Raw genomic sequence first — 21,957 nt, 5'->3', positions numbered from 1 at the left:
CAGTGAACTTGACGAAATGAGTGCTGTAGGTGCAGTCAGGACTTCAAAGTCTAGCACAGCCACATAAAGCAAGCGCCTTTGATCCTAACTCGGATCTACTGAGGGTTTAAAGCCCAGCTCTCCCTAAGCTGCCCTTCACTCTCGTCATGTCTGATGTCTTACCAACTAGTGACTTGATAATGTTAATAATGCAAATTTTACAAATGATTTTTACAATGGCAAAATTAATTATATGAATTGATGCTTCTTTCAATAGGGGTTTCTGCATTTCTCTCCCAAAAACCCAACAATCGGAACAATTGTGGTGGCGAAGACGGGCTACAGGGCCAGGTAATTCTGGACAACATTTTACTGTCTTCTTTCTCCTTTCCATTTTGTCCTTAAAACTAAAATAATTAAGTAGAAATTCAGTTAAAAATCTGAGTAACTTTTATTCTACAATTCTCTTCTCCTAGTAAATATCTACTAGGGAACAGAAGTAGCCTCCTTTCTATATACAAGGTTTCTACGTTTTTATCATGAGTCAGTACAAAATCCTTATCTTTGTGTAGGATTTCTTCCTGATAGGTTACCAAAAACCCAGGGTAAAGTTATAGGCTTTCATGCCCTCTGTTACTTTGTTTTCAATTAGGAATTATCTCAAACTGTACAGAGTCAAGAATCAGAATGTACCAGACAGCTTCTCTGACATGAGAATTTTAAATACATTCTCTCTCAATCTAGTGAAGCAAAACTTTTAACCTACCAATTTTTTTAAATCACCAAAGAATATGTCTTTAAGCACACAGTAATTTTACAAATTCCTTCAGTAAATATTTCAAATCATTCATATTAAAAAAGACATTTCAGATTTGAATTCTCTCTAAAAAGAAAGGTAAACTGTGATGATTCTCAGTTTCACTGAGAAGTCTGGTCTTAAAGAATATGAAAAGTTATTACATTCTAGGTTTAAAAAAAAACAAAAACAAAACAAACAAAAACAACCCACATATATGACCAGAACAGCAATATTTAAGCAGAATTGCATCTTGATACCTCAGTGAAGAATCAGTATCTGAGAACAAATCCTTTGCCAAGAGGTTACTCTCTGTATGTTGATTTTGGACAGAAGAAATGTCAATAGTTCAGAGGAAAATACACTCTACTAATAGAAGCTTTATGTGTTCCTTTTGATTTGCACTGTTATGTAATGTTTGTGGTACTGCTGTTCTGAATCCATTCATATAGGAAGAAACTAAGGAGTTACAATGGGTATGTTTTACTTAATCAACATTACAATGTGTTTTCCCCATTCCAGACGTCAGGGCTGCCCCAACCCCAAAATAACAAAACATAACGTAAGTTAAAAAGGACCATAATTTGAACACTTGTCTGCATTCTAGTGAGTGTGTGTTCCAATTAGTTTGTTTTCCAATTTGATTGAAATCATAAAATTTAAGTAGTAGTAACTTTGTGTTAGTGTTTTCCCTCCTCCCACCCCCCCCAATGTTGATACTCACTTAACCTACTTGCAATTCTAAAGAAGTCAACACTTGATTGTGACAACGTTCAAAAGAATTTCCTCTGCCACTAGCACAGTAAAAAAACTTTCACCAATTAGTGCAGGAAAAAAGGAGGGAAAAGCCACAGTGCTGGCGCTCAAAGAGCCAGGCCTTGCGGCAAATCTGTCATGTCGAGAGGATTGATCAACAGGACGGCAATTTCTAATGGCATGTTGTCATGAAAAGTCAGCCACAGGGAGCCACCTGCTTTGCTCCTCACAGACAGCTAGGAAAGGAAGGAAGGAAGAGGGCGGGAGGGGGAGAAGAGGGGAAATGCTCTCCACTCCTACCCCTGCCAGTTCCCTTTTGCTAACAATTTTGGTAAAGGTATCATGATTTTTCATTCGGTTGAAATATGTCAAGTCTCCAATCATATTAACCCTTCCTCTAAGATAACTGTGGTGTGAAGGCTGACTCTTTCTTTTTACCTCAATCCCTTTTCCCCCTATTTAGAGAAGGGATTCAGTACTTTTATTATACTATACTCCTTCCCCTTTTGTGTCAACCAGTACTCTTTAGATCAGGGGACATCTATTATGGCTTTAAATCAACAAGGAGCACCTTCACTTAATAAAATCCAAGTCTGGAAGATTCCAGAAGACGAGAGAGATATGGTGACACCATCAGGTGTTATTTTTCTAAGCCAAACGTTTAGCCAATTGAACATATGTGCCAGTGCTGTTGGCCTCGGATGTCATGGGGCTCTGTCTCACTGAGAACGAGTTCTCAAACTAGGTTTAATAAGCAGTGACCTAATCCACTATAATTTATTCTGGCGAAAGTCATGCAGATAGCTTTTTGTTTGTTTTTGCTGTACATTTTCTTGTGCTCAATGCAACTCAATATTCTGTAACAATTTCCAACCTACCCTTGAAAACAGAAGAGGTCTGCCTTTGAATACTCCTCTAGAATGTACTGTTTTCTTGGCACCCAAGACTCTGATTACCAACCACTCCAAAGAAAAGGACATTCCTTCCTCTTCCAAATGCCCTACTCAATGGCTCTCTAGTCATTTCAAATAATGCCAAAGCTGATTATTAGTACCACAAGATACTCTATCATTATTACTCCCCCAAATGTCAAGCTCTTCAAGGATCCTAGAGGGACTCAACACAAAATCACAAGATTTGAAAAAATGCTTTCCCGTAGACCTGATCTTAGAGAGTTGATTTGGTTCCTCTCCATAAAAGCTGGTAACACAAAGGCCATCTTCACGGTCTCTGTGAGGATAGGCCAAAATATCGCTGTGACCTACTGTCCCTGGCAATTTTCATACTTTAAACACTCACAAATATACTCACCCCTCAATCTACTTTGAACAAAAGAAAAAAGTCAAATAAAAGTTAAAGAACTTTTAAGTTCATGAAACCAAACCCCACTTGGCATGCAAATCACGTACTGTAACCTTTTATTGGCGGGGCCTCTGGTCTCATCAGTCGATGAAATTCTCAGCCCGCGGCAACAGCTTAGCCGAGGGACACAGACCAATGAGAAAATATTCATTGTGTTAGCATTTCAAATGGCGAGAAAGGAAGAAGAAGCGCTAACTGATCACTGCCCGTGGAATTAATTGGATATTCCAAGAATAATGTCTCTCACTGAAGATCCTTGGAGGCCGAGCGCTGGTCGAGATCACATTTTGTGCGGCGCCTTCAAAAAGAGGCCGCTTGGGGGTACTGGACATATTAGGGTTTTAGCGCATTTCCCTAAAGGCCAGAAGATAATCAGATGCACTGAACCAAACTCAACTAATCCAATCCATAATTATACACACAAATCCAATAAACTTTGCCACATTACTGGAAAATTAAACTATTATATCAAACTTTCAATAACTTACCAAAAAAACTTGAAGGGACACCATGGCTAAAATGTCTCTTTTGGGGGTTGGGGACGTGGGGCCAAGAACGTCATTATTATTATTATTATTTTTGCTCGCAAGTTATAGCCTTCTGTTACGCTCGAAGACTGATCTTAGTGCCAACTTGGTTTCTTTATTCAAAGAGGGATTTGCGTTTCGGCTTTATTGCACATAACCCAAGCATTTGCAATGACCCTGACCGATATTAGTATATCTTTCCTTAAGACACATCTTAATCTAACCTTTTTAAGACTCTTTTGCTTTCAAACTCAAAACAGCATAAAAAATAAGCATTGTTGGTGGCACTGGGAGCCTGAACTAAGGCCCCGGCTTGGTCCAAAGCAGGAGCCCCCTGAATAAACAGCTGCTGGTGAAACTAAGTAACCATCGGAGACCAAAAGGTAAGGAGGGAAAAATGAGATTAGGAACTTTCCCAATGTTCCATCTCTCCTATCGACCACTGGCCTAGCGTGAGGTGTCAATTTTGACTCCAAAGAATTCGCAGCGGTCCCATTATGCAGTCTCTGCTCTCATTGTAAATTCTGTCAACGAAGTCAATCTTATTAACTTCCGCACTGGTTCACACATGACATTTTCTTCAATTTTCTTGCTGACATCAAAAACATCAATTAGCAGCCCGAAAATAGGAAGGAACGAATGACAGCGCCTGATAACGTCGACTATTTGAAGCCAAGGGTAAATCTATTCTCCAGTTCTGAATGCGTTCATTACAATTGCATTTTCAAAGAAGACCTCCAAATAGCAAAGAGAATTAAATTTATCATCTAGAAATGCCTAGAAATTGTTTTTTTAATCCTATGTCTATCTCTCAATCCCAGAGCGTAATACAAAGTATCGCAATTGAGTTTTATGATAACATGTCCCAACTTTAATAGAAAGTTTATAAAATATGCAGCCTGGACCACACTTATTATCAAATAGCAACTACAAGGCTTGGGAAAAAAATTCCCCCAACAGATTGCAGCCTTGCCTTGTAGGGTCCATCCATTTTCCTGGGCTGTCACTGTTTGCCAGGCAAATGTGTAGATGAACACACATGAACAACACAAACGCGCACGCGCACACACACACACACACACACACACACCCAGACAACCAACTGGTTGGAAAGTTTTTTAAAAAGAAAGAGAAAAGGTAAATGAGGTCTACTGTTCAAAACACGAAAGCTTTAAAGCAACCAACACTCTACGTCCCTAGTAAATTACAATCGTCTTACTACCCACATACCCGCCTCCTCTCTAAGAAACGAGTTTTCAAATAAAATCTCCATGGCCCCAACACTGACCACCCCAAGACATCTGTAAGCCTTGTCCAGACAGTCCAAGCCTGGGACAAAACAATTACTCATCTGCCTGACGCGCCCCACCTAATTATCACCCATTCCACTCTTATTGACTTTTTTCCCTCCAAAATCAAATAAATAAATAATAAAAATGTCAAGTGTTCTCCCTTGCACAGAAAAATTGAAACGCCCGCGAATAAATCCTATAACCCATCTGCTGGGCTGAGCCCAGAGAATCTGGAAACAGTCGGAGATGGACGGAGAAGACACAGCACCAAAAACTTGGTTTTTACAGTCTCAAAAGGAAAGCGGTTATTTATTTTATTACTTATTCATGGGGGCAGAGGGGTGCGGTGCGAGCAGGCACGAGTGGCCGCTGGGCGAGGCACCGGTATCACATCTCCCAGGGAGGGAGGGGACACGGCTCCCGAGCCTGCCCTAGACACCACCTCGGACTTCAGGCGAAACAGAAAGAGCAGCCACCCCCCCGGTAAACAGATCGCATTCCTGCGGCCCATTGATTTTTTGATCTTTTGACATTTTTTAGTTGCTTCCATTCCCTTCCTTGTCTTTTCTTCAATGTCACAAAAGACAAAAATGTCTAAACAATTGAGGGCAGGGATATCTATTAGCTGTCAGTCTGCTGTTTTCCCGGCACTGACTAAGCGCGCACCACACAGAATGCTGAGAGCTGGTAAGATGACAAATTATATCACTTTTTTTCCCTTAAATAAGGATAATCATATTCCAGTACCTTGGCTTCTCCTAGCCAACCAAAACATGCGGGGAAAAAGGGGAAAGAAATCTCATTGTATCCTGTTCTGCAATTTCTATTATGTGAGCTACTATATTTGTTGAGAAAGGGAAAAGAGAGAGAGAAGAAAATCCCTTCAAGGGAAGGTACTAACGTATTTCAGGTTGTAGCATCTGAGAAGCAAAGCAGATCTTCCTGATTATTTTCCCCTAAGAACTGGTTCCACAGAGCAAGTAGCACATTAATAAAAGAAACAATTTGTTATACTTAAGGATGAAAGACTGCAAAAGAATGAACTGATGTCCCCTAAGTTATTTGTTTCCCCCTGAAGACAAGCAAAGCCATTCTTTCAAAGCAGTTAAATTGAAGATTTGAAGTATGGCCAACCTCAACTTTTCTCAAACCTAAAATCTGAAACTTATCATTCCTATAAATAATGCCCTGACAGGAATGCTTTAAAAATTATTTCAAATGGGTTCTCCCTGCCTGTGATTTGACTGCAATGAACATGTTGTACATGTTCTATGATTTCAAAGTTAAAATTCAAAACACACTGGTGCCGCACTTTCCTTCAAAACCAATAATCAACGATTTATGGACAAGAAGGCTAAAATGGATCAACTTTGCGCTTACATTTGAGAAGACTAATGATTTTCTTTCAAGGAAGCGTGCATTAGGATTATAGCTTCCAACATATATTTTTGCACGTAATAAAAATATTAAAATGTTTGTGTCAAAAATCAATTTGCTAGAAACCTATTTTATCACAAGGAAATGAATTTTAACCCTTTTCAAAAAGGGTCCAAATTCATAGGATGCACTTTTTAAAAAAGAACTTTCAGTTTAGAGTAGCTATCTTGTGATTTTATAAACAATTATTTCAGAAATAAGCAAAGGAATCTCCCGATTTAATCTGTACTTTTATTTCTATTTTGTTTCTACGGACTCCTACTTGACATTAAACATGCAGTGTTTATTTTTCTATTTTCAGCCTTTGACAGAGACAAAATATTTTAAGATACTAGTGTATGCTTGTACTTTTATAATTCAAGGGAAAATAGTAATTAGGTGTAATGTTTAGATTCCAAGTGATTATAAGAAAAAAACTAATTCAAATTCAGGAGGAACAAAGCCCTATTATACTTTTAAGAACTGTATGAAATCTCCCCAATAACATTTCAAGTGTTCAGTTTATGGTTTTAACATGTAGATTCAAACCAGCAAATACAAGAGCAGATTTATAAACTCAAAAAGGGGAAGGGGGGAACATGGAAAATTAAATTTTTCATCAAACTATCAAGATAATATGTTTGTAAACATAACCAATCCAATCTCTGCTCTCATGATAAACTAATTTCTGCACTGAGTCAGCTACATACACCAAGATTTTCTTAGTAGAGCATACCATAGTAAAAGAGATTCGTTCAAATATTTTAGTAAAACAGGACCAAACTTCCCTAAATCATTCCATAATTATAAAAGATGGGTATCGCTAAGGATCTCTTTTTCTCTCTCTCTCTCTGTGTGTGTATGTGTGTGTGTGTGTGTGTGTGTGTGTGTGTGTGTGATGTTGTTAAGGTTTTATTTAGATTTATGAAATAGAGTATGACATTAAAGCAAATCATTTAAGGGGATAGGTGGGGGGAATCACAAGAGGCAAGTGCACGCGCGGGCACACACACACACACACACACACACACACAAACTGACCACAGGTTGCGGACGGGATGGTCGGTAGTTGTGGTTTTTAAAACCACGCGCTGTCCTTGAAACGGAGGCCGCACACAGCTCCATTAGATACAGATCCAGTGCTCTTGATCTATTATTTACAAAGAAAAACCCTTCACTGCTTAAGTGCCCCCTTCTACTTCAGCCTTCCATTTCAACAGCATCAAACAACTTATGGGGGGGGGGGGCACACACACAAGATACAACTTGTGTTCATCACAACGCCCATGCAAGTCAAAATTCCACTTGGATGGGGGGGAAAAATTTAGAATAACCTGAACACAGGGTGTTGGCTAAATGACAAACAAACGAGAGGTTTGCTCTGAAAAAACGGATTGTCATTTTCCAACGGGCTATGCGACGTCTTATGATCAGTGTCTAAGAAAAATTTCCACTGGAAAAGAATGGGAGAATTTTTCAGGAAAACCATTCTTACCTCAAGGATGTGAAAAGAGTGTTTTCAAAACGTATATTTGGTATGGGATTCCTTAATTATCCAGTCTGCTCTTTGAGTCAAACTGCATTCGATCTAATTAGTACGCTTAGATCTCACCTCCATGCTGAACTTTAAACTCTCTGAAGCCAATTAAAAACTATTTAAATGAATATTAAAAGGTTTCCTGTGATCATCTCTGACATGAGAGAAAACATGCTTTTCAGCAAAAAATGGGTTTACACAGCATGCCTACATTTCACAAAATATTTGAATGGAGTCTTGCATTTAATCTGTCTATTACCCTTCCTCCCGCTACCATCCGATGCTCTTCCTTGGATGTTTTATCATCCTTCTTCAGCCATATCCGCCGCCAATACAGTTTTAACTGCAATTAGAACTGTTTTATTATTCAGTGCTCTTCAATTTTCAATAACTTATTAAGATTTACTAGATGGGACCCACTTCCCACTTTCATTTTGATGCACTATTGAATTGAGCACATCTTGGCTATGGACCAGTAAAAGTTGGATTGGGGGGGGGGGGAATTCCTTAGCAATTTCCAGTTTGATGAGGCAAAGCATACTAACACTGCAGTCAACATCAAGTTAAATGCACTCTCTCTCCCTTTCTGGCCAGGCCTTGAAATAGCTTTTTGAGAATTAATAAATTATTCTGTTTGCTTATGAAATTAAATGCTCCCATGCAAAGCCGTTACAATTAACACCACTAAACGTGTTAGGTTATTCTAAAGAAATCCTCGCAGTATAATTATATCAATGAGTCATTTAACTCACATATATTAATTCAATTTATCTTCATTTTGCACTGTGTGGACTGATGGATTGTCATCATTAGAAATGACAAAGCTCCACACTGGAAGAAAACACAGACCTGCTAACGCTATGACTTCTCGCAAGACCACACATCATTGCCTCCGCTAAGGGTGCCCACAAGTTACCAAGGGATGGATTCCCTGCTAAGGACCAGAAAGTCAGGGCTTCTGATCAGGATGTGAAAGAGTATCAACTGCAATTCCTAGGACATGCAAAGCAGCCAATTAAAATAACAACAACAAACACCTCCCATACACAAATCTCAATGATACCATGTCCTAAGAATATGACTCCTACTCCATTTTTGGTATAAGAGGAAAACTCTCTAAAGCACTCCTTGGGAAAATGCTACACAACAAATACCATTTCCCCCAACCATGCGACCTATTGATAACATTTCTGATTAAAAAAAGAATGAATGAATGAATGAATGAATGAATGAAAGATGCCAAAGCAAACATATTAACTAAGAGAATTCAGCTGGGGATACTGTCAATAAAGAAGATGTTACCAGCCAAAGCAATTCCGGGACTGTTCATCAGGATTTCCTTCTGAAAACTCATAGGATTAGAGAGGTCATGATTAAAATTTTAAAAACTATTGAGACCATATTTGACCTGTAACAGCTGATGATCAAGCTAAATCTACTCTGATGGCCATCCCAGGGTTTGAAAGGTGGAATCATGGTGGGAAATTCGAGGCTATGTGGCTAGCTTTACATATGATTCTAAAAAGGCTGAGTTTTAGATTTAACGTCTTAAAATATCTGACTCAATTATTTAGTTCCTTCTTCCTCTTAAAAAGAGATCCTCAGCCCAAGTGAAGTAGAAATCCTTGGGTTTAAGACGCCCGTAATGGCATCATTCATCTCTCGCTTCTCTAATTTGGACAATAGGGAACAAAGGAAATTAGTTTTAGTTTCCTCAAACGCTGGTAGGAAAGAAGAGAAACCACAAAACTCTCTGGGACTAGAAGAGTGTGCAAGGACTAACAAGAATGAAGGGTCACAAGTTCTAAAGGGGGCATAGCTCCTTTCTCCAGGCAAAGTTGCCAGCCAGACAGAGCCTCCCTGAAGAGAAAGCATCTACCCAGCCACTGCTTCCAGCCCAGGTCAGCCCTCCTTAGAAGGGGGGATGCCCTGTTCCCTCTGATTCAGCTCTTCACAGCCATGACCAGTTAATCAAGTACTGGGAGGTGGGGGGCAAAACTAAACAAGTACATCAGGCTTTCATGAATTACAAGTTGTGGATCTGGTCGAAATTAAAATATTTCAAAATAATGCACTTAATGGGGATTTTTGCACTTCTGTGCTAGAAAAGGACAGGCTGGTTATGTTTCCTCCCCTGAACTACGGAGACAGATACAGACGCTGTCAGGGTTTCACTGGCCTGACAAGGCAGACCTGGATAGCCAACACTTGGGGCTGGTTTCCCATTATAGAACCAAAAGACTCCTGTCACCCATATGGCCCCTAATTGAATACTATTGCAGCAATATGACAAAAATAAGGGACTCTGCTTTACAGAGAACTGTAACTCTCTGCTAGAACCAAGAGTTGAAATTAACAAATGGATGGGAAGGGGAAGAAATCATTTTCTCAATAGCAATGACACACAGAAGCTTACCAGAAAAGCATAATAAAGGAAAGAGACTTTAAAAAAAAAAAAAAAAAAAAAAAAGAAGGATCAAAATTTATGGATACCTCCCTTTATCACCTCATATGCTTAAAATACATATTGCTCACCTCTGCATAAAGACAACCTTTAGCGGGAAGAGGAAGGGGAAAGGACAGGACAGCATGATCCTCTGAAATCCCTGGGTTTTCTTTAACAAATAAATGATGTTTTCGTGGACTCTGAACCTTTGCTTTCACAGCAAGTTTAGCAACAGTGACAGGGAAAGTCACCCAAACCCAGTAAGTGGATTGAAACTCTACTAAGTAAGCATGGAGACTTCTTGTGCCCTTTACAGTACAGGTGCGTTTTTGAGAAGATAGGTGCACGACACACTCAAGCTTCATGCAGGTGTCACAGGTAATTACAGGGCTAAGGGGAGGAAATATTAAAGGAAATCAAGTCCTTCAGAGCCCTTCAAATCACTTATTGGATGCTGATCATTTCACCCCTGGCCCCATACGGGTGCTGGATGCCAAGAAGAAAGGGGCGTGTGTGTGTATGTGTACATACCTGGGCCCTTACAGGGACAAGATAGATTTTATAGACAAGACAGCCTCTACCTCTTTACTAAGCAACTTGTAAACACACCCAGAGGCTAACATACAATGGGCACAGCCAGCAAATAATAAAGTAAAATTAAATTATGTCATGCCTGCACCACAGTTCCGCCCATGGGCTGTCTCCTGGAGCGCGGAGCCAATGTTCCTGCCGCGGTGCAGAGACCAGCGCGGCAGAGCTGGAAGTGGGAGCTTGCTCCCTCCGCATTCGCACAGATGGAAAGCATGTTGCAATCCCTGCCTAAAGCGGACTGTGAAACTTGTTTCAAATGCAACCACGCATCTTAGTACAGTCAGGACAGCGGTGGGTTTTTTTCCCCCCCAAATCATCTTGTTTTTGTCTAGCACCTTTCTTCAAGGAAGTTTAGGCGGGACTATTTCTCATAATCAAATAAAGTCCTACATGACAACAGCCTCATTTTACAGACAGAAAAACACACTCGACGGATTTAGAATTTACTCAATATTGGAGGGTTAGTAACTTTAGGGAGGAGAAATTATTGCTGCAATTGTCATGAACATAATAGAAATCTTCCCAACCTTCTTCCTATTCACTGATTCTATAAATACTGCTTTGGGGTCTATTTCATGTTCTAAGCACTAGGGATAGATCAGTGAACTACACTCACAAAAGTCCTTGCCTTCAGGGAGCTTGTTATCGAGAGGGCGATGATTATTTACAACCATCCAACAGCTAACAGATACACTCCTGGGTTACCTTGACAGTATTTGGATAATCCAGTCAACTAACCTCAAACAGAAACCAGTTCTGTATAACTACCCAGGCCAATGTTCAACTCCAATAACTCTGTCTCCTGAAAAATACAATTGAAAAGCTTTCTTTATATGCCAGAGAAGAAGCAAAAGTTTTTAATCACCCCCTTTTTTGTAGTTTTAAAAGAATCCCAAATACTAAATTATGCTGTCAAATCATCTCAAGATGAACAGCTATTTGCACCAGAGGTCAGAGAACATCACAGACTTGGGTAACGTGGTGTTAACAATCAAACGCTGTGTTTTTCACACCATCCATAACTCGAGCTGTTGGCTCTTTTGTTTGACCCATACAGTTGGCCAAATTAAGTCTATGCTTGGGACAGAAACATCACTGGCGCTCAGGGAGTGATCATGAATACCAATTAATACTAATTCGGATTTCTTCTCTTTGACCCAAATAGCATGCATCGGTCTTGCTGGTATTACCGAACCTAATTCCAGGGCTACATAAACTACAACTGCTCCAACGACTAGCATGGGCTCTTAACATTTTTAGCTGCTTTTCCAACTATAAATTAGATAAAATATATGGACGTTGAGCTCAAGCATCAGCAATTAGAATCTACTTCATCCTTCTCTGTAATTTTGGGGCAGCCAAGCTTTGAAAAGAGAAGGGCTTCCTTTACTAAAAATGTGTGTAGTCCAAGGTTACCGCCATGTCTTAAGTACAAATACGCAGAACAAATAAGCACCAGGTAGACACTCAAGAAATGCTTGTTGCAGGAATAGATACATAAAAACATTACTACTGAATACTTAAGAGGAAAATTTTTTCTTAAAAAACAAAACAAAACAAAAAACAAAAAACACCTCCCACAGATTTCAAACACATGTTGGGATCATAAATTCTTTAAATACAGTTTCTAAAACTGATTTTTTTTACAGCTGTCGGACTGTGATGGTCAGATGAAAAAGGTATCTGAAGTCCATGAAACAACCAAAAGTTCATTTTTTACCTAAAAAGATACATTTTTCTAAAAATACATACTTTACTCAGACATCATAAAAACTGATTCCTCTAAAAGTGTTTCTTAAATTCAGGGGAAGAAGCCCACAGTTACAATGCTTGTTTTAAAACGAGAAGACTAATGTTTTCAACATTTTCTAAACCTGTCTCTTCAGCGGCTTCAACAAGTGTATTTTCAAAGTGTAAGCACAGCAAAGCTAATTTGTATTTAATTTATTATAATCGTCAAGCAAGAGTAACTTTTTGAAAGATCTATAAAATAGTATGCATTCTGATGTAAGCCGCTATTTAATTAGAATATCAAAATTATCAAAGGGATAGGTAAAAAACAGCAAAACCAACTACACATCTATTATGTTTCAAAAGACAGACAGTGGATACATGGCATCTAAGCCTCTAGTTTACCGAAGCTGCCTGGGGGCTTCACTTTATATCCCCAGACCGCTGTATGCCCCCCCACCCCCACCCCCACCCCGAGGATGCCTAACTTGTTCTCCAGCCTTTCCTATGCATCTCCTTTAAATCGGGCAACACTCACTCCTTGATGTTGATACCAGTCTCTATTTTTATAGACGGCAAAACTCGGGCTCCCGGGGGAATAAAATAATCTCCCCTGGATGTGTCAGTAAGTGGCAGAGTCTGAATCTGCACTCAGGTCGGCTCACTCTTCCCAGCCGCCAGGACTAGATCCCCCTGAAATCAATTCCACATGGCACAGGCTGGAAGGAAAAAATCCGGCGGGGCAATTCTAGAGCAAGAAGTACACTCCTGCCTCTCTGGTCAATACAGAGGGTAAGGTGGCGTGCGTGGCGTGCGTGGCGTGCGTGGCGTAGCGTGGCGTGCGCATGCGTGCCTGTGCGCGTAAAATGATGGCGTCAGTAGGGATTGCGGTGGTTCCTTTTTCTAAGCGAGAGGACGGTTGGCAGGTATGTTGGCACAATTAGTACAGATAAATCCTCAAACAGCCTATCTGCTTTCTGATTTTTAAATAAACAAAGGGTGAATGCTGTAATTAGGATCAGAAGTGCTTCTGAAAGACCAGATGGCAAAAGGGAAGTTACACAAAAAAGTCACTGGCAGGCAACTGGGAGAGTTTGTTATTCCTAAGGTGAAAGAAGTGACTTTTAACAAATGTGTTTAACTGGACGCCTGGAGGAAAACAGCCACCTCCCTGCAGAAATGATGGCTAGGCCTAGGGCAGCCAGCGTTCCGCCAGAGTGGAGGAAGCGAAGGCTGGTATTTAGACGTGCTCAGGGGGCACCCCGTCCATACTGCAGGGGGCTCTGCCGCGCTTCCTGCGTAGGCCGACCTCGCGCAGCTCTATGGTTGGGGTTTCTTGCGGATAACGCAGACCTAGAAAAGCAGTCAGTGTGGAGACCACACGGATGCCTGGAGGTCCCCAGAGTCTTCCTCCTTTTCTTATTACTCAGGAACAATGGCATCTCTGTGGCCTCAGTGGCTTCGGTGCGAACCTCTCCCCCCCACAATGGTCCCATTCAATCTCCCACCAAGAGTGATTGCCCCAAGTTTAACGGCCTGTGTTAGGAGAGCACCGGACACAAAGGAGGTGTTTCCAGGTTCAGTGAACACTTTACTTCCATTCATCAGAGAAGGAACAAAAGCGAATCCCCCCTTTACCTCAGGGAGGACAGAGGCTGGGCTCAGTCATCTCTACCAAAACGCAAACCTTTTTTTTGGGGGGGGGGGGGTTAGGGTCCACATTGTGTTTCAGGATCAAGCAAAGAAGGTTCCTGATTATTTCTACCTTCAACGCCAATACATTTGCATAAAAATAGGATTCTTTTGTCTCCTAAGAAGAACCAAGAGGAAGCTGAGCCAAGAGCTTCAAAGGGGGACCCAGGAAGGCAAAGGGAGAAAGAGGTTCCCAAAGACCAACAAGGTCAGTAGATGGACCTTCAATTACACTTTGGAATCATTATTGGGAAATAGCCTACCTCTTCCTCTGCTTTAAATCTTTATTAGGATTTATTGCTATTTTTATTAAGGAACCCAATGTTTACTTTGTAAAATTGTTTTAATTACTAAGTACTCCTGCTAGCAGCACTTAACCAGGATAGGCTACTTTAAGAAACACCCTTTCACATAAACCAAAAGTGTTATTTCCTTAATTGCAAGTGATATATCTTGATCTTGACCACAGATTTCTATAGCAATCTTGGGTATCAGTCAAGAGACCTGATTTTACTAGTTGGTTATAAGGCTCAACTTTTTGGGGGGGTGTGTGGGGGGGTGGTCTGTAGAGTTTATACTAAGTACTAAGACTCGAAATAGCACTAGTCATACCTCCCTCTCAGAGAGACACCCACCCACCCCTTTACTCAGCCAAGTTGGATTAGTCATACTAAACATAGCCCATTCCCAACCAACTCCTCAAGCTTTGGCAGGCCTAGTCCGGCTGACATTCCCGGCCCAGTTTAACATTACATAATGAGAGCTTCACTCCCATCATGGGCTGCAAGTCAAAACAAACTTGCTGAACTTGGAGGCAGGGCACCAGTTTGTTTCCCAGTAACAGGACAGGAGACTTACAAGGGGCAGAACACAACTCCAAGCAAAAACTTAAAAATCACCAGTGAACTCTTGAATCTGTTCTTATTGGTCAACTCAGTCATACTTGCTTTGAGTTCAAGTACTAGAGATCCCCAACCTAGACACTTAGCAAGTTTTATCACATAGTGTTGGTGTCAGACTTGTTTTCAATGAATCATTTTCACATATTTCTATGTTTGAGTTTTTAACAAAAACCCAGAAAGCAATACTGTAAAAGGATTCCAAAATACCAATCCTCTGGGAAAGAAGGTGGTGGGATTATATAGGAGGATAAAATCCCCTGCCAAAGGCTAGTTGTTTCTCCAGCATTCCCAACACAAATGAATGGTAAGATCTGATTTTTCTGGGTATTGCTGAAGGACAGTATCCATTGCTGGAAATGTTTCCAATACTTGCTGTGTGTGAATTCCAGCTCACCTCTTCCTAGTTAATTGCCAACAGGTGATTACATCAGTTCACGGTCATCACCATCATAAGCCTCCTGATCAACATTATGTCAACACCCAGGGTATCCCAGAAAATGAGGATCTCTCAAGTGGAAAATAAGTGAATTCATACTGAACACTCATAACTTCACACAATAATCTAGAAAGAGCTTAAAATTAATGGCATTCAATAGGAATGGTTCACAAAGTCAAACTCCACCTTGAGTAAGAGGTGGCAGAAGGGGGGCGGGGGGCGCCAAGAGGTCTAGACAAAGCCTGGATTCTATCACGGTCTGAATACATATGACCTTCTGGCAGCCATCCCCTTGCTCCAGGCCTCAGTCTCCCCAGGTTTACAGAAAGGACTGTACAGGACAGGTAGGTTTGATTACCAGTCACCTCTCATAACCTCAAGATTTTAAAACTGATTCTCCCAACCTGCCCACCCTGACCACAGTGAACAGATTAGATTACTCTGGTTGTGGTTAAATGCTCCAGGAATTACTTGTGCCAATACATTAGGGCACCAAAAGCCCAGACCCTTGTGCACAATAATGTTACCAAGAGCTGCTACTACCCATAAGGTAATAATTTATTACTATCTCTTGACCCACAAGACAGTCCCAGTCTATCTCCCTAGGTAACCTTTATTTTATTTTATTTTATTTTTAGTCCCAGAGACCACATATTTTCTTAATAAATCAGGAACCAAATTAAAAACATTGATCCCCAGAGCACTGAGGGCTGTTTGCGCTATTCTAAATAGCTCCAGCTTATGGTGCATTTAAAATTCCTTTGCTTTGCTTCCTTTGCTTTCCCCTCCTTCTAAACTGTAAGAGGCTAAAATGCTCAGACTCTGGTCTGTCTGGAGCCCACAGAAGTTGTGCCCCACAGACAGAGATGTAGAGTAGATCTTTGTGGTCAGAAGGGAGGCAGAACAAAACTAGATGTTGAATGAGCAAGAATAAAAATGTGATGAGAAATCCCACTAGGTGGGCAGAGTGGAGGAGGAAAGGGGAGAGAGAAGGTGGAACCAGAAGGATCCTGGTCACCAGGCAGAGTGAGGATGAAGAAGCAGAGAAATGGGTCTGGCAGCATGTAGACTCTGGTCAGAACCACAGGCCTGGTAACTCCCCAAACTCCGAAGGCAGGCTTGTCCACAAAACACCCACTTGAACACGGCTTTCTTTGGCAGTCTCACTACCCAGATCATTCACACCAAGGTGGAAGAATGCAACAACTGAGGGAGTTTTTATTTCCCAGGGGCTCTGGGGGCAACTTCTGATGATGCCTCAACAAGGAGCAGACCTCAGGGTGGACTCTGTCCCTCTTATGCCTACATTTATCCTCAGCACCAAAACAGCACGTGCTTCAGAAGCATTCAGTCACATCAGGCTTCATGGGCCTGGCATGTCCTAAGAGCTGGTACACTTGTTATGTTATTCTAAGAGCCTGCAAGACCTGCTTCTACGGCTTTTTCGTAGTTGGTATGCAGAAGCAGGAGATGCCTGTCTTACGGAGTCAAGTGAATGGCCTTTGGGACAGCTCGGTCAGAAGTCTGATGTGGAATAAGTGGGGTCTGAATGTAGGGGTCTCACTTGCAACCCTGCGTCACTCCACAACTTCTAGTCTCCCTCTAATCCTCATCTGCCAAGCTAAAGAGATGGTACGGTCTTGTCTACGTGAGAACCTGCCTGGGAACCAGGTCCTCCCCCAGAGAGAAGAGTAGAATCAGCATTCCTGGAGGGTCATTCAGTATTGCAAAAGCTCCAGGCAGGTTGTCAGACATCGTAAACAACCAGGAGCAGAGCTCAATAATGCAGAGACATTCACGATGAAGTTGAAAGGGGAGCTTACTGTGTATTTTTTAGGCTGTTCATAAGTCGGTTAAGATACTGTACTCTTTGTCCTGCAACTGCAGGTACTATACACAATATGGTGTGGTGCCACCAAAAAAATTACTCTGAATGTGTTGCCCTAAAAGGGATCAAGAAGAGACTGGGAGCTGGTAGCATTAGGGATAGAATCTCACTTCTAAGACTTTTCCCCCAGTACTTCTCTATGCCCCCTCCCTGGTGTCCAGATGACATCTATTAAATTCAGGCACTGCTCCACAAGGGATCTTGGCCTCTGGCTAGGAGAAGAATAGCATCAAAAAAATTGCTTGCCAACAACCCATAAATTTAAACAAGTCAGGATGGCCTGGGAATCATCATAGAAGAGAAGTCAAAAGCAATGTGGTTTAAAATGGGACACACAGACAGATACCCCTCCAGCAGGATGTTCCTTCTTTCATAAAGGCAAATCCTTAGGGCTTCCACAAGGATGAGGAAATCCTCTCTTCACCCATGTGACTGCTTACTGTCTTGAAACGCCAAGGAAGGTTCTGGTGAGATGAGAGGAGTAAAGGACCTCCAGTGGACAGGACAGCGCGTCTGACTTGACTGAAGGCATCCACCGGACTGCATCCCGTCCTCAATCTCAGGAACGGGGTGAGTGAGGGGAACAACATACGTGCAAGGGCACGGATGTCATTCCCACACAAGTGGGGGCACAACTTGCATAATTAGAGCCCAGTCCTAGGGAACCCAGAGTCCTGGCTCCACTGATTCATTCCTCCCGACCTGGGAAGGGGTCTGTCTTACTCCAGCCTCAAGGGTGAGGTCCCATACAGTGGAAACTGTTGAAGCTGTGTCAGAGCTTCCTGCTTTTCCTCCTCCTCCTAACTTAGCCCACCATCATGGGGAGTGGAATGCAGCAGAAAGGACCACACGCTGTGCAAATATATGCTTTATGCTCTGGTCCTCACACCCACTCACACAAAAGACATACCATTAATAAGTACAAAAAAATGTGGGTTTCTTCCCAGAGCCATCTTGCGCAGAATCCCTCCCCTCATTAGCAACCACCGTTAACATTATTTGATTCTGAATTCAGACAAAGGAGGAGGTGAAAAACCAGGGAGCCTCAGCATTTACACATCTAACGCTCACTCTGCAAAATAAACTTTCCTCTTTAAAGCCCTGTTTTAATCACTCTACCAAGTGGCCTAATTTTTTTCCCTTAATTTGCGGGATCCAAGCAATTTTTACTGTGGGTGGTAACAAGAGTCTAACTGTTTCTAATTATTTAAAAAACAAAACCACACACACAAAACAAAACAAAACAAAAATCTATGCTGCCAATTGCCAAGAGACTCAGAAGCCACAACTTCCGGTAATAAAGATTTTTCTTTCCAACTATCATAAACCAGTGTATCTGGAGAGCATCTGTGTGTCTGCTCAATGCTTCCCGTCCATGACAGCGGTGAGCTAGGCCCATCCACATTACAGAACAGGGGGAGACTGTGCGATGGGGAAGTAAGCACCTCGCCTTTGCAAACATATGAAGACCCAGTCTTTAAATCCTACCCCTTAACCAGTTACTCTTAGTGGAACTAAGGACACCTTTTTTTTTTTTTTAATTTTGTGCCACAATTTCCCTCTCTTTAAAAATGTGGACAACAGTCCCTACCGACTGGGAGACTTAATGGGTTAATAGATGAAAATCACTTCAACCAGAGCTGGTACATAGCAAGCACTCAATAGGGGTGCCTGGGTAGCTCAGTTGGTTAAGCATCTGCCTTAGGCTCAGGTCATGATCCTAGGGTCCTGGGATCAAGCCCTACATTGGGGCTTAGTGGGAAGCCTGCTTCTCCCTCCTCCCCGCTCCTGCTCACTCTCCCACTATCTCTATCTCTTTCAAATAAAGTCTTTTTTAAAAAATCCCACTACCTTATTTATATATAAAATGGGAACAATATTAGTTTTTCTCTCACAGACTAGCTGTGAGGTTGAACAAGAATATTACGAAACACTGAAGCCAATGCCCAAAGGACAGCAGATTTTTAACAAATGGTGGGTAAGTATTAATACTAAACCACACCTCCCACTAGGGAGTGAGTTCACGTTTCTTTCTTCCCACCAAAGAGATGAATTAAGAAATACCCACTGAGAATTAGAGCTAATGTTGACAGAGGCTTACCAGGTTCTGTGTATGCCATCTGCCTTACACACACAAATTCACTGAAATCTCCCAATAAATGGAAGGTAAGTACAAAAATTTCCCTGTTTTATAAATGGAAAAACTTAGACCTAGACAGGCCTCTGGAAGATATACATACATGGTCATTCAGCTAGCCAGTAGCAAAGCCAGAATTTGAAGTCCTCCAATCTGGACCCCAGGCTCCTAATCCTTCCATGAAGCAGGCTCTGCAGTAACCATAACCAAGTACCAAAACAACATCCTCTCTTCTTGTGAGGTAAACTACCTACTACCAAAAAGACTTGCACGAACTACAATTTTGTCATTAAACTTGAAAGCTGGAATAACACGTAGATGCTTTTCATAGGAAATCCAATGGGAAGACCATGCCTGTAAAGACGCAGAAGGAGGAGATCAGTGCCAAAGAAGGAGGCAGAAATTTCTTTGGGCTAACTTGGACCTCAGTCTCCACAAAACGGCCCTGTTCCACTCAACATGAAAAAGAATCCAGCACAATCCTTTACTGTCCAACCTTGCTTTCTACCCTGCTTGTTAATCATGCCTAGAGGGGGGCACTAAGTTTAACTGCAGATAGTCAATTTTGTTAATGGAATTCTAAGCTCATCCGTTTTCAGTTGGGAGGATGAGAGCATCTTTTGCTGTGTTTCTCTAAAGCAAATATTTAGTGCTTTCATCTTTTAGTGCCCTAACATGCGATCTGTCACCCAAGTAAAAAAAAATAAATAAATAAACCTCATGTGAGTGTTTGTAGAAATGATACGATGCTTCCAATGTCAATCAGACATATGGCGAGGCCTTTCAGAGAGGAGCTGGGCGAACTGTGCTCTTCGGGAGGTATGTTGGAGAGTTACGGCACCCAGGCCCCATGGTTACACTTGCACCACTGGTGAAAATCATGCCACTGGCTGGCTGTCTCAAGTCCCCTATCATTTCAATCCAGATGCAGAAAAGCAACTTGTTTCTAACCTGCTTTGGTCCTCTTGTTCGGCCTAGGTACCCAGGCTTGCATTGCATTGCTTAGCGATGGTGGTGGTGCTTTCTTTAAATGAAAGCCATCCTCCATCCGCCTGGAGGACATTCCTCTACAGAAACCTGGTGCCAGACAGTGGTAGTTTCTTATCAGCAAAACTCACTCCTCTTAGCTGAATCATCAATGCCCTGAATCTGCCGAACTCTGAGAGACTCCTTCAGTGTGGCAAGTGAAAGGCAGGGAGAAGGGGTAAAGCCAGGAAAGTCAGGTCACTTTTGTAGAAGGTAGTTGTAATCCTTCTGGATTCTAAAGAGTTTTTGGATGCCAGAAAGCCAGAAGGAGAGCTACGACTGTGTTTCTGGATGTCATCTCCCCCATAATATCTGCTTTCTGTACTGGGTCACTGCTCCCACTTATGGCAAGGCTCCAAGTAATTACAGAGACAGGAATTAGGTGACACAAGAATTTACATGTGTACAACTGCTTTTACCTTCCCCAGCAGAATCCACACTAAAGGCATCATCTGCTGTCCAGTCAAGTGTGACACTCTGAGCAGGGGACCTTCGAGGTCACCTCTGCTCACTTCTCAAGAGGAGGACAGGCACACACACACATTCCCACATTTCACTTTTCCCTAAGAAAGCATTAGCTCTGAACCATCACAGGTTTAACAGTAGCTCTGTCCTTCCCATGCTTGTCCCAGCTTCTCCCAGCACCTAGCTGGAGGCACCGATGGTCCTGGAAGCGCCTCGGGTGCTCTAAGCCCTCAAATCCTGCCTTTACTGGCGTAATGGGACAAGTGAAGACAGCCAGGGAGAACCACGTTGGGTCAACAAAAGCTACAGAAAATGCACCGTCTTCATTTTATACATTATCCTTAAACCTGGATAATCTGTCCTGACATCTGGGAAAGAATAATAGACAGAATTCAAAGCAGAATAGTTCCAAAGTTGTTACATATCACATTACTGCCTCTACAGTTAGCAATAACATACATCCTTTGTCCTTTTTTAACTATTTGTCTGTGGCCACTGTCAGAATTAGGAATGAGGGGCGCCTGGGTGGCTCAGTGGGTTGAGCCGCTGCCTTCGGCTCAGGTCATGATCTCAGGGCCCTGGGATCGAGTCCCGCGTCAGGCTCTCTGCTCAGCGGGGAGCCTGCTTCCTCCTCTCTCTCTCTCTCTCTCTCTCTGCCTACTTGTGATCTCTGTCTGTCAAATAAAATAAATAAAATTAAAAAAAAAAAAAAAGAATTAGGAATGAATTCTCCTAAATTCACAGAATGGCCCAAAGCCTACTGGGTACATGGGCAAGAAGAGCCAGTATAAAACAGAGGAAATCCAACCAAGACTATCAGTAACAAGCTAACAACCAAGGCACCACAGGTATATCTCTTGGGCTGAAGAAGGCACAGAGGAAGAGCAGAGTCTAATAATCAACAGTGAAAAATTAACCCTCAGAGAGAGAGATGAATCAAGCCCACATTACCTTTCAAATGGTAAAAATGATAAAAAT

General features: G+C 41.8%; 1 protein-coding gene and 1 long non-coding RNA gene across 42 annotated transcripts in view; one reads left to right on the top strand and one right to left on the bottom strand.

Annotated features, from left to right (window-relative positions):
• Window positions 1-21,957, bottom strand: part of TCF7L2 (transcription factor 7 like 2) — a 197,337-nt gene that overhangs the window by 43,522 nt on the left and 131,858 nt on the right. The gene's annotated exons all lie outside the window — the stretch shown is intronic.
• LOC132015397 (uncharacterized) lies at window positions 13,289-20,208 on the top strand. Of its 7 annotated transcripts, none has more exons than XR_009403663.1 (4): window positions 13,293-13,359; window positions 14,252-14,333; window positions 17,730-17,921; window positions 19,820-20,208. It is a non-coding gene; the product is annotated as an uncharacterized LOC132015397 (long non-coding RNA). The 7 variants fall into 7 exon arrangements; XR_009403658.1 differs by having other exon boundaries at window positions 13,298-13,359; window positions 14,230-14,333; XR_009403661.1 differs by having other exon boundaries at window positions 13,305-13,359; window positions 14,147-14,333; window positions 17,809-17,921.

Source organism: Mustela nigripes, chromosome 4 (genome assembly GCF_022355385.1).
Source record: "Mustela nigripes isolate SB6536 chromosome 4, MUSNIG.SB6536, whole genome shotgun sequence".
Lineage (NCBI taxonomy): Eukaryota > Metazoa > Chordata > Mammalia > Carnivora > Mustelidae > Mustela > Mustela nigripes.
The sequence above is the reverse complement of the archived record's forward strand: the minus strand, read 5'-3'. Positions and strand labels throughout refer to the sequence as shown.